This window comes from Telopea speciosissima, chromosome 8 (assembly GCF_018873765.1).
Source record: "Telopea speciosissima isolate NSW1024214 ecotype Mountain lineage chromosome 8, Tspe_v1, whole genome shotgun sequence".
NCBI classification, from domain to species: Eukaryota; Viridiplantae; Streptophyta; class Magnoliopsida; order Proteales; family Proteaceae; genus Telopea; species Telopea speciosissima.
Window position 1 is genome coordinate 21,033,008 of NC_057923.1, and position 10,195 is coordinate 21,043,202.

Below are 10,195 nucleotides of genomic sequence, written 5' to 3' on the forward strand. Positions count from 1 at the left end.
TGGACAGTAATAACAAGTCAAGAAGGGAGAAAGAGCATGCTGAAGCTGGCTCAGAGCATGCTTCCTTGTTGCAAAATTTATACTGTCACTTTGAAAAAAAAAAAAAAACTTGGGACTAGTTTTGCTGCAAGATTGCACAGGGAGGCCTTCCTTATGGTCCTAATGCCTATTGTGTGGCAGATCAATCCAAAATTTAGGGGCAAGTAGGGCTAGAGAAAGATGGTTGCTACTAGTTTTTTTTAAAAACTTGGGACTGGTTTTGCTGCAAGTTTACCTAGGTCACCTGGTCATATTTCAAGTTTCAGGCTTAATGGAGGTTGTGTAGCAGATCAGTCCAAAGGTCTATTTTTTTTTTGTGAAAAAGATAGAGCAACAACAACCCTGCTATGGAATACCACCAAAATCTTCACCTTAGCAGACAATACAGAAACTAAAGCTAAGCCTAAAATAAGTTCAATAAATTTCCATACAAAATGAATTGAAAATAGAAAAAACTAAACCTTATTGGGAGATAAAAAAGGCTTCAAGTTGGTAATTGAACATAAAAAATCCCATACAAAGAAACAAAGACAAGGAACATGGGCTCTAAGCATATTCAAGGAAGCCACACAAGTGCCAAACAAATTACACTATAAAGTAGTAAATCAGTGAGCAAGCTGATATAAATTAAGCATGCAATTCTCAGTTTCACCATCACACTGCAACTTGTTACTATGTATGCTATAAAGTAATAAACCAATGACCAAGTCAATATAAAACTGAAACATAAAACTGATTTGAGCTGATGTCAAGAGTGGACCTCTATTTCAGACCATAATATAATTCTCGATCTCTTCCCCACTTGGTTTCCATCATCATACCTTCCACCCTAAGCGAAGAAACAAACACAGAAATTCCCTTTTTCAGTTTTTCATCTTCCAGTAGAGTTCTCACCAGCCAGAACCCATTAGCAGGTTAGAAATCTCATATATTCTGTTTTTGGGTTTATATAAATATAAACAGCAGTGATGGTACGATAGTATTTATTATCCATCGTCCAACCCTTTCTTCTCCATTGACTCCTATCTTCTTCTTCCTCTCTTCTCTATCACTCTTGTTCTCTACTGGTTTTCTAAAGTTCTTGTATCATCACAGTAATGAAAGAAATAGGAGTCCCAAGTAGATATATCAACTTACATGAATTAACTTCATGCATTAGTAATTGATGAGTTAGTTAAGATGGGAGGGGATACTTGGTGTATTTTGCTATAATATGGTTATGATTAATGAGACCATAAAAGGCCTAGTCTAAGAAATGGGGTGGGGACGAGAAGTAGATAAAAATAAGAAATCACATCTGGGGTCTTTAAGCAAAAACAAATAGAAGTTGTTGAGAAAGCAACACATTAAAACTTGAGAATATTTTAAAAGAAAAAGAAAAACATTACATTCATTATAAAAATTTAAAGTAAATGTAGCCCCAGTTTGAATAATGGATATGGTACGAGATTATGGCATTCAAAGGACGAGCCAAAGACCAAAAATTCACTTGGGTGGCGGTAAGGGGGAAAAGCCACAGTGCTTATTTTGAGGTAATTGGGAAAGGAAACTGAGTGCTTATAAGACATGAACCTAAACGGTTATTACATTTGATATCTCTATGCGTCTTTCACAAACGTACATGAAAGATCAACAGGGAGTCCAGGATACAAAACGAGCTCATGCAGAATCACAATACCATGTTAAATAGTCAGGCCCCTTTTTAGATTCTCTATGTCAAAACCACAAAATTTCATTATTCAAAGTTAAAATTGCAATAAAAGACATGAATCTAATTCTCTCTGTATTAGTTCCAACCAAGGTCTAGAAATTCGTTTATCCTTACCATTATTTCAGAAAGCAAAAGTGTCAGCTACAAACATGGAAACTTTGATTAAGTAATGAAGCACCCACACCTTGGATAGAAATTCATCATAAGCGAGTTGGTAATTACTGTCAGAATGATCCTTGGGAACAACCCTCTCATCCACCCAGAAAAAATGCCACTTCGCCCACTCGATCGAATCAACATAAGGAGGTTCAGTTAATTTCCTGGAATCCCATTTTCAAAAAGTATTTAAAAATAAATATACAAAACACAACAAAATGCAGAGTCAACTTTTTAATTTCCTCACCTAATTCTTTTGATGAGAGAACCTCCAGATACAACCACAGTGAAAGCCCCTCTCTCTCTCACGAATTTCTCTGATAAATCTAAGGTATACTTAGCGAGAGAGACTGAGAGATCTTCCTCTATATCAAAGACCTACACCTCCGGTTTACCTTTGGCGATCACCATTTTCGCCTTGACAGATGAGGGCACCTTTGTATTGAAAGGGTTGGGATTTGAGGTCATCGAGGAAACGGTGTTCGATCTGAACGAGCAAGGAAAAGTTCTTGTTGGAACCAACTTGGGACTGAGAGAAGGTTAAGAGTAGGTCGACGAAAGCATGAAAAAGGAGTGGAAAATACACGAAGAGAAGATGAGTTCATGGACTCCAATGGAGTCGATTTGAGTTGCAACCAGGCTGGAGAAGAAAACGAGATGGTTGAGAAACCCTAGCAATCGACCTGATGTTTAATCCCGATTTTTAGAGTCCACTCGAATCCATCCTATATATATGAGGGCCCAGAAACCTGAATTCTTGTGGATTCTAAAAATTACACATAAAGTTGGATTCTTGTGGATTCTTAGAATCCATCACGGAACCGTGTTCCGAGAAACCAAACACGCAAAAAATTACGGAATCCAGATTCTTAAGAATCCAACTCCTCAGAATCCTTCAACCAAACAAAATTAAGGAATGTCCAAACTGGATCTTAGATAGTTCTTTAAACTCCCATTTAAACTTTCACTGAGTTGCGTACTCCTTATACCTATGGTGAAGATCTTCTTCACATAGCAATTAGCCCATTTATGTCTTAGTCCATAGATCCGATCTAACCATGAACCATCAGTCACTTCATTATCAATACACAACTTCTCCTATGCCTTTTCAAATTATACTTCATCATTGTACTGAAACATACATACCTTGAAATCACTTAAAGACCTTGAACCATCCCTCATCAAATGACCTAGGTGCTTGATTCCATTCTACATAATGTGCCAAGAACACAATCCATGTCATGTCTCAGGCAACACCTCTTGGATTGCCTTGGCCATTGCAGTATCCTGGTCGGTAAAAATTGTTATAGGTTTTTTATCCCCATGTGTTTCAAGGAATGTCTTGAACAACCAATTGAATGAATCAGCAGTCTCATCATATAATAATGTAACCTAAAAAATTACAACTCCCTTGTGTTGATTGAATCCAGTAAACACACCAAATGGTCTGTATTCTTTGTTGGTGCCAAATGTAGTGTCAAACATAACCACATCACCAAATAATGCATAGTCTATAATCATCATTGGATCAACCCAAAATATATTTGCAATATTTTCATCGCTATCCAACTGCAATGAGTATGCGAAAGAAGGATTTGCCCTAGTTTGTTTCTCAAAATATCTTAACAAACTCGCCGCTTCACTGTAAACTAAGTCTTGTTGCCATTTGGTCAGGAGATAATTCTTTTGGTCTTGTTTGGTGTGCCCAAGGTTTTCTATACCACCTGCCTACCTACCCATGTAAGCAAATATCGCCTTGGGTCTAAGACCTGAATCAACGGCCAAATCAATCCTAGAAGCATGTGTCTCTGAAATTTTCCTTTGTGACCTCATCATGTACGAGGTAGCTAGAGTGTGAAGATCATGATTATGTTCTTCAATAAAATCATGGCACCAATATTGTCCATTATCCATTATTTTAAGGGTAATTTACACATACCACCCCTGAGGTTTGACGAAAGGATGATTTTATCCCCCAATTTTGGAAAATTCTACGTACACCCTGAGGTTTGCAAACGGTAACAAATAAGCCCATTCCGTCATTTTATGACTAACACCGTTAAAAACATGGGGTGAAATGGCAAAATTGCCCTTGCAAAGGAAAAAAAAACCCTGCAACTCATCTTACCCAAATCGATTGGGGAAGATGAGTTGCTCTCCCCTCTATCCACCTGTAAGTCATCTTCCTCCCCAATTGGAGATTTATTGGTAACGATTTACAGGAGCTTTAACAGCCAGAAAGTGTGTTGGTTTCAAAAGTCATCTTCTTGAAAGTCATCTTCCTAAAAGTCATCTTCCTGTAAGTCATCCTTTTGCTCCCATCCCTAACCTCAGGCCAGTGTGTTGGTTTCAGACGTCTGCAAGTTGAAGAATCAATCCATGTGATGGCGACTCTATTCTACAAATGAGAGTATCCGACGACCATGGTGGATGTCCAAAATAGACCCTTGGCTCTCGCCATCAAAGGATTAGCAGCGGTGAAGAGGACTCCTTATCCAAAAGCAATAAGGTCTTGCACCTTCTCATTGACCTCGCCACTAAGAATAGCAGCCCACCCGAACCATAGCTCTGCTTGTTCTCATATGGGAAGATCCAAACATCCGCCAACTCCTGAAATTTATTGATTTTTCAAGTTGCAGAAACTGAAATAGAAGTGTTATTTTATAGAGCATCAATCAAATAATCTAAACAAAATTTCAAAGCAGTGAAAGATTTATCAGATCTGGGTATGATCGGAAATTGTGCTTGCTCCCATGTGGGCAGATCCAACCATCCAACGTATTTTGTTTAAGAGCCATGGTTTCAATAGACGACCATCACACTGGAAGTAACCAATAGCGGGCCTTAGTCAAGTAGGGCCAATCAAGATTTAGGTTTTATAGATTAATAATAGAGGATCACCCTCATTATGGCTTCCTTCCATAGTTCTTCCCAACTTGCCACCTGCAACTCCAGATTTGGATCGCTCATTTGCAGAGGAAAACCCCCATCTCTCCAAAACCCTAACTTTGTCCGCCTGAAACCCTTCTCCTCTTCTTTCATTCCTAGATTCCAACCTTCGTCGAGGGCCTAAGCTTGCGAATTTAGAAACAGTGAGGGTTAGGGAGATGGAGCAAACAGGTTGCTAGAAAATTTAGGGAAGTTGGAGAGGTTTCTGCATAAAATCTGCAACTCATCTTCCCCAGTCGATTTGGGGAAGATGAGTTGCAGGTTTTTTTTTTTTTGCAAGGGTAATTCCGTCAGTTCAAATCTAAATTTTAACGCAGTTACTCATGAACTGACGGAATGGGCTTATTTGTTACCGTTTGCAAACCTCGGGGGGGTATGAAGAATTTTCCAAAACTAGGGGGTACAATCATCCTTTCGTCAAACCTCAGGGGTGGTATGTGTAAATTACCCTTATTTTAATTCCCATCCGTGCAGGACAATTGGTTCTTGTTTCTGCTCGAGGATTTTTTGTTTTTGACACTTGTAAGTCAATTTTCTTCAATCTTTGTTTACTACAAGCAAACCTTGAATTTATTATGGGAAATTTACACATACCACCCCTGAGGTTTGCCGAAAGGATATTTTCACCCCCCAGTTTTGGAAAATTCAGCGTACCCCCCTGAGGTTTGCAAACGGTAACAAATAAGCCCATTCCGTTAGTTCATGACTAACACTGTTAAAAATTAGACTTGAACTAACGGAATTGCCCTTCTAAGAAGAACCCAAAAAAAAAAAAAAGCACAAAATCTTCCTTTGGAGTAATATCAGATACAGAGCTCATCGGTTCTGACTCGGGCAACGACTCAACTTTACTGGGTTTGCTCGACTTGGGCTTCTTCAGCTCCGGTGTTAGTGGTTGTTGATGCTGCTGTAGATTTCTTTGTTCTCCGATGAAGCTGGATTTGGGATTCCTCTTGGATCGTCTTCTAGATGGGTTCTTAGATGATTCTGTTTCACTTTCTCTGTCCTGCACAACCGACCAAGCATTGACGGCAAAAGAAAACTCAGGATCTACCAAACGAAAGCTTTTCTTCGAATTCTCTCTCAACCCATAATTCAAACACTCCGAATCAGAGATTATTCTATTAACGCCCAAAACTTTAACAAGATCACCAAGGCTCAGTCCAAAAGAAGGGAAAAGGGAAAAGAACCAAAGAAAAATCCGGTTCCCCTCTGACCTTCAACCTGATAAGACAAACCCTAATTTTAGTCTGGGTCTGCGCCACTGAATCCAAGGCAAGATTCAATTCAGATACAACTCACCACATCAAAAACCCAAAAGATGAGAGAGCAAAAGATCTCACACAACAAACTCCAGGTTTCAGTCCCATAGAAGAAAGGGTTTTGAAACCTACAACTCATCTTCCCCAATCGATTTGGGGAAGATGAGTTGTAGGTTTTTTTTTATTTTATTTGCAAGGGTAAGAAAATGAACTGGTTCTTCAATGCTTTCCCAAATTTCAGAATGAATTCAATACACATCCCAAGAATCAATACATATAATCCATTGTTAAATAACAGAGTATGAATTTAAAAGGGTCTATTAGCAATTAAAATGATCCATTAGTTGTGCTTTTGATGGCATATCTCACTCTGTCACAGATGGGCAAAATGTGTATTCTAATGCTTTTGATGGCAATTACGACACACTAGTTGCTACTCTTAACAGAATTGGATATGATCAGATGCCCATTTCCAGGAGTGATGGTGAACAAATCAGAGTTTAGGGTTAGGGTTTGAGGGTGCAGCAGAGAGTGATGGTGAAGATGCTGATGATTTGGTTCAGGCAAAGAGGTTGAAGAGGAGTGATTGAGTGGCGAACGTTTTAACGAATCAATGGGGCGCTGGGATGGTTGCAACTCATCTTCCCCAATCGATTTTGGGGAAGATGAGTTGCAGGTTTTGTTTTGTTTTGTTTTGTTTTTTTTTGGGTTCTTCTTATAAGGGCAATTCCGTCAGTTCAAGTCTAATTTTTAACAGTGTTAGTCATGAATTGACGAAATGGGCTTTTTTGTTACCGTTTGCAAACCTCAAGGGGGTACGCAGAATTTTCCAAAACTGGGGGGTGAAAATATCCTTTCGTCAAACCTCAGGGGTGGTATATGTAAATTTCTCATTTTATTATTGACTTGTCTTACTTGCTCCGATGTCCATATTCTTTCCTGATACTGAAACCCATCCTTCATATATGTTGTAAAAGAGATACGCCTCTTCGTCTGTTTTAAAAATCATGTCCACCTTAGGAACATTTTGAAGATCTTCAGCATCCACAATGCTCATCTTTAACTAGTGTACACCATAAAAAAAACTATAATATTGTAACTAACGTACAAAATCTGAGAAAAATGCAAGCATCATATAAAGAAGAAAGTTCTACATTACCATGGGAGTGCAATACAATAAAAAAGGCAGGCTACAATTATTACGTTATGCCCACGTTTCAAGATAAACCCTAAAATGTACAGATGAGAAGAACTTGTTATGTACCCATTCTTCTTAGTAAACATCCTCTACTCTACAATTGACCATTGGAATTCAACTGTATCTTTTATTTGGCAGGTGCTACCTCTAATACAACATTAAATTGGGACACTGTTCTAATAAAATGTTATAAGTTGTTGCCCTGTTTTCAATTAGGGGCTACCAGCTTCATTGGAACCTTCTGTTGACAACAGAGAGGATAGTGTCATACTTCTTTTCTTTTTAACCTTTATTGTCTTTTATACTTTAAATGAAATTACCTTGTACAACTTTTTGTCATACAAGGACCAGTTGGGGAAATGCTTCTTTGCCTTTCTATGCTTCCTATCTACTTGTGAACAATCTTCTTCAAAGGCTAATTTAGACTTTTAGGATGAAGCATATAACTCTCTTCTTAAGCTGTTGCGATTACACCAAACACACCCTCTAATCAAGTGAGCTATAAGGATGTGTATGTAGTGCAAACAGATCTCAGAAGGTTTTCCATGGCCCAATACTCAAAACCATGAGATTACAATATGTATTTGTTTGTTTATTTGTTTATCCAAGACCATTGCAATGCTAAAAACAGAATGGAAGATGGCACCAGACAACTGACACTCCTTGCTGAGACAATTAATGGTGCATTATTCATATAAAATGGATGATCTGCAATGATGTGCTTACACAGGCACAGGAAAATCAGTATAAATTAGGTACAATAGTTTTACAGAGAGAAAATGTTAACAAAGAAGTGTAACCACCAAATTTCAGACTAATTTATCAAAGATTATATCAAAGAAGCAAGTTGAAACTTCATAGAAAAACAGGGTATCCACCTAGAGTGGAACCAAAAGAGATGAAATGAGACGAAGATTAAATAGAAAAAAGAATAGATGGAAGAAGGAGAACTCAAGCTTGATCAGAAGAAGTCAAGTCCAGAGAAGAAAATGAATACCTCTATGAAGAATCTTTCACCGCCATTCGTCGCTGTTCGCTCAACCAGTGGAGATGAGGTTTGTCGCTCTGGAATAGGGTTTGTTGCTCAACGAGATGAGGTGAGAGCTTTGTTTCGATTTGTCGCTGCTAGGGTTCGATGTTCGTCGTCGTACGCCATTAAAAATGGCAGCTCTTGACCTGGTTCGACGTTCGCCGCTGCTAGGGTTTGTCGCGAGGTTAAGAAGATAATGGAGAGAGAAAAGAACGGGGGGAAGATGAAAGGGGGAAAATGAAAGAGGAACGCAATGGATCTGGGTTTCATTATTTGGTTTCAAAATTCAAATCTGTAACGGGTCGGGTTTGCCATTATAATCGGGTGAGAGAGGACGAAGGGGAGCCAAATGGGTTAAAGTTGGTGCTATAGATTTTGGCCGTTGGATGTTCTCCTGTCCAGGTGGCATGATCGTAGGTGGGTGCTGGACGCTCCAGTCCCGCCATGGCAGGACAAGAGCCAAATCCTCTTTTTCCCACCCCATTCACGCTCAAAATTCTACCAATTTGGTAGGACTTTTGCACTATTCATAGAAAAGTTACTTTTGAGTCTCTCTTCTTCCTATTTCCTTTTTGTTTTCCATGGAATCCCACCCGATGTCCATTTCCTCTTTCCCCCACTAAATCTCACCCCACTACAAAAGTATATACCATTATTTTATTTTTAATTCAACCCATAACATGTGGAATCCACCCTCATAAGTTTCGGCACCCCTTTTTATTCGCCAAATAAACGGGTCCTGGTTATTGTATCTTTCAACAAAATAGTTTTATAAATGGGGGATAGATATATATCATGAGAGATAGTGACACAAGTGGAGGATGGTTACTAAGGGGTAGTGGAAGGGGGTAATGTATTCTTTACACGTGTAGTGTTCCCAAATCCAATCCGACATTCCGACAGGAAAACAAGCGTTTTCGCTAATATTAACGGGAATTCCCAAGCGGATCCAATTTTACTGCCCCGGAATCTCGTGACCCAAAAATACACCCCATAGCCGACACATAATCAGCACCGCTATAATGAAATCTTCGATGTACGGTTTAGTACTTTAATATTAATTTGACTTGTCGTGTTTCAATAAGAGCCATTCAGGTGAAGAGATGCATTCCTCCGTCGGATTGGCATCAACGCATAAAAGGTGGGACACATGAGTTAAATCGCTTCCAATCTAGTGCCAGAAGACGCTTCTCTCATGGAGGGTCTATCATTGTATCGTTGTAAAAGAAAATGCAGAGAAAAGCTTTGTAGTTTACAATCTCCGGGACGGCGAAAACCGGTCGTTCACCGGCAAAACCGGCGACGTTTTCTGGGTTTGACCACAGCGAAGAAGAGAATCTTTCTCTCTCTCAAATCTCAATTAGGAAAATTGAAAATATAGATTTTGCTGTACAAATCGTCCTTTCGAAACCCTAAAAAAGTCTCAAAATCCCTGGAAACTCATGCATCTAGGTGATCTTCGTCTTCGCTCGTCATCTCCGTCTGAGGATTCATTCAGCGTTAGCTAGGTTTCAGAAGTTGAATCCCTTCATCCAACCGCGAATCAGTTTTGTCGACGGTTTTGTCATCGTTTTACTCATCTCTCTGGGTTTATTTGAGATTTCAATCAGTTTGACTTGCCTTTGCTTTTCTCGGATTGCTATATCGTCGAATCCGTTCTCAAATCTTAGAATTCGATGTGGATTTGTGACTTTGATTTGAATTTCTGTCTTAATTAGTCGAATCTATGTTAAATTTTTTTTTTTGGTTGATGGTATGATTTTGATTTTTAAAGCTGTATATTGATTGGAAGTTCCCTTTTTTTCCATCTTAAACTTCCCTTTTCTTTTGGTGCTTTTTATTGCTTGTAG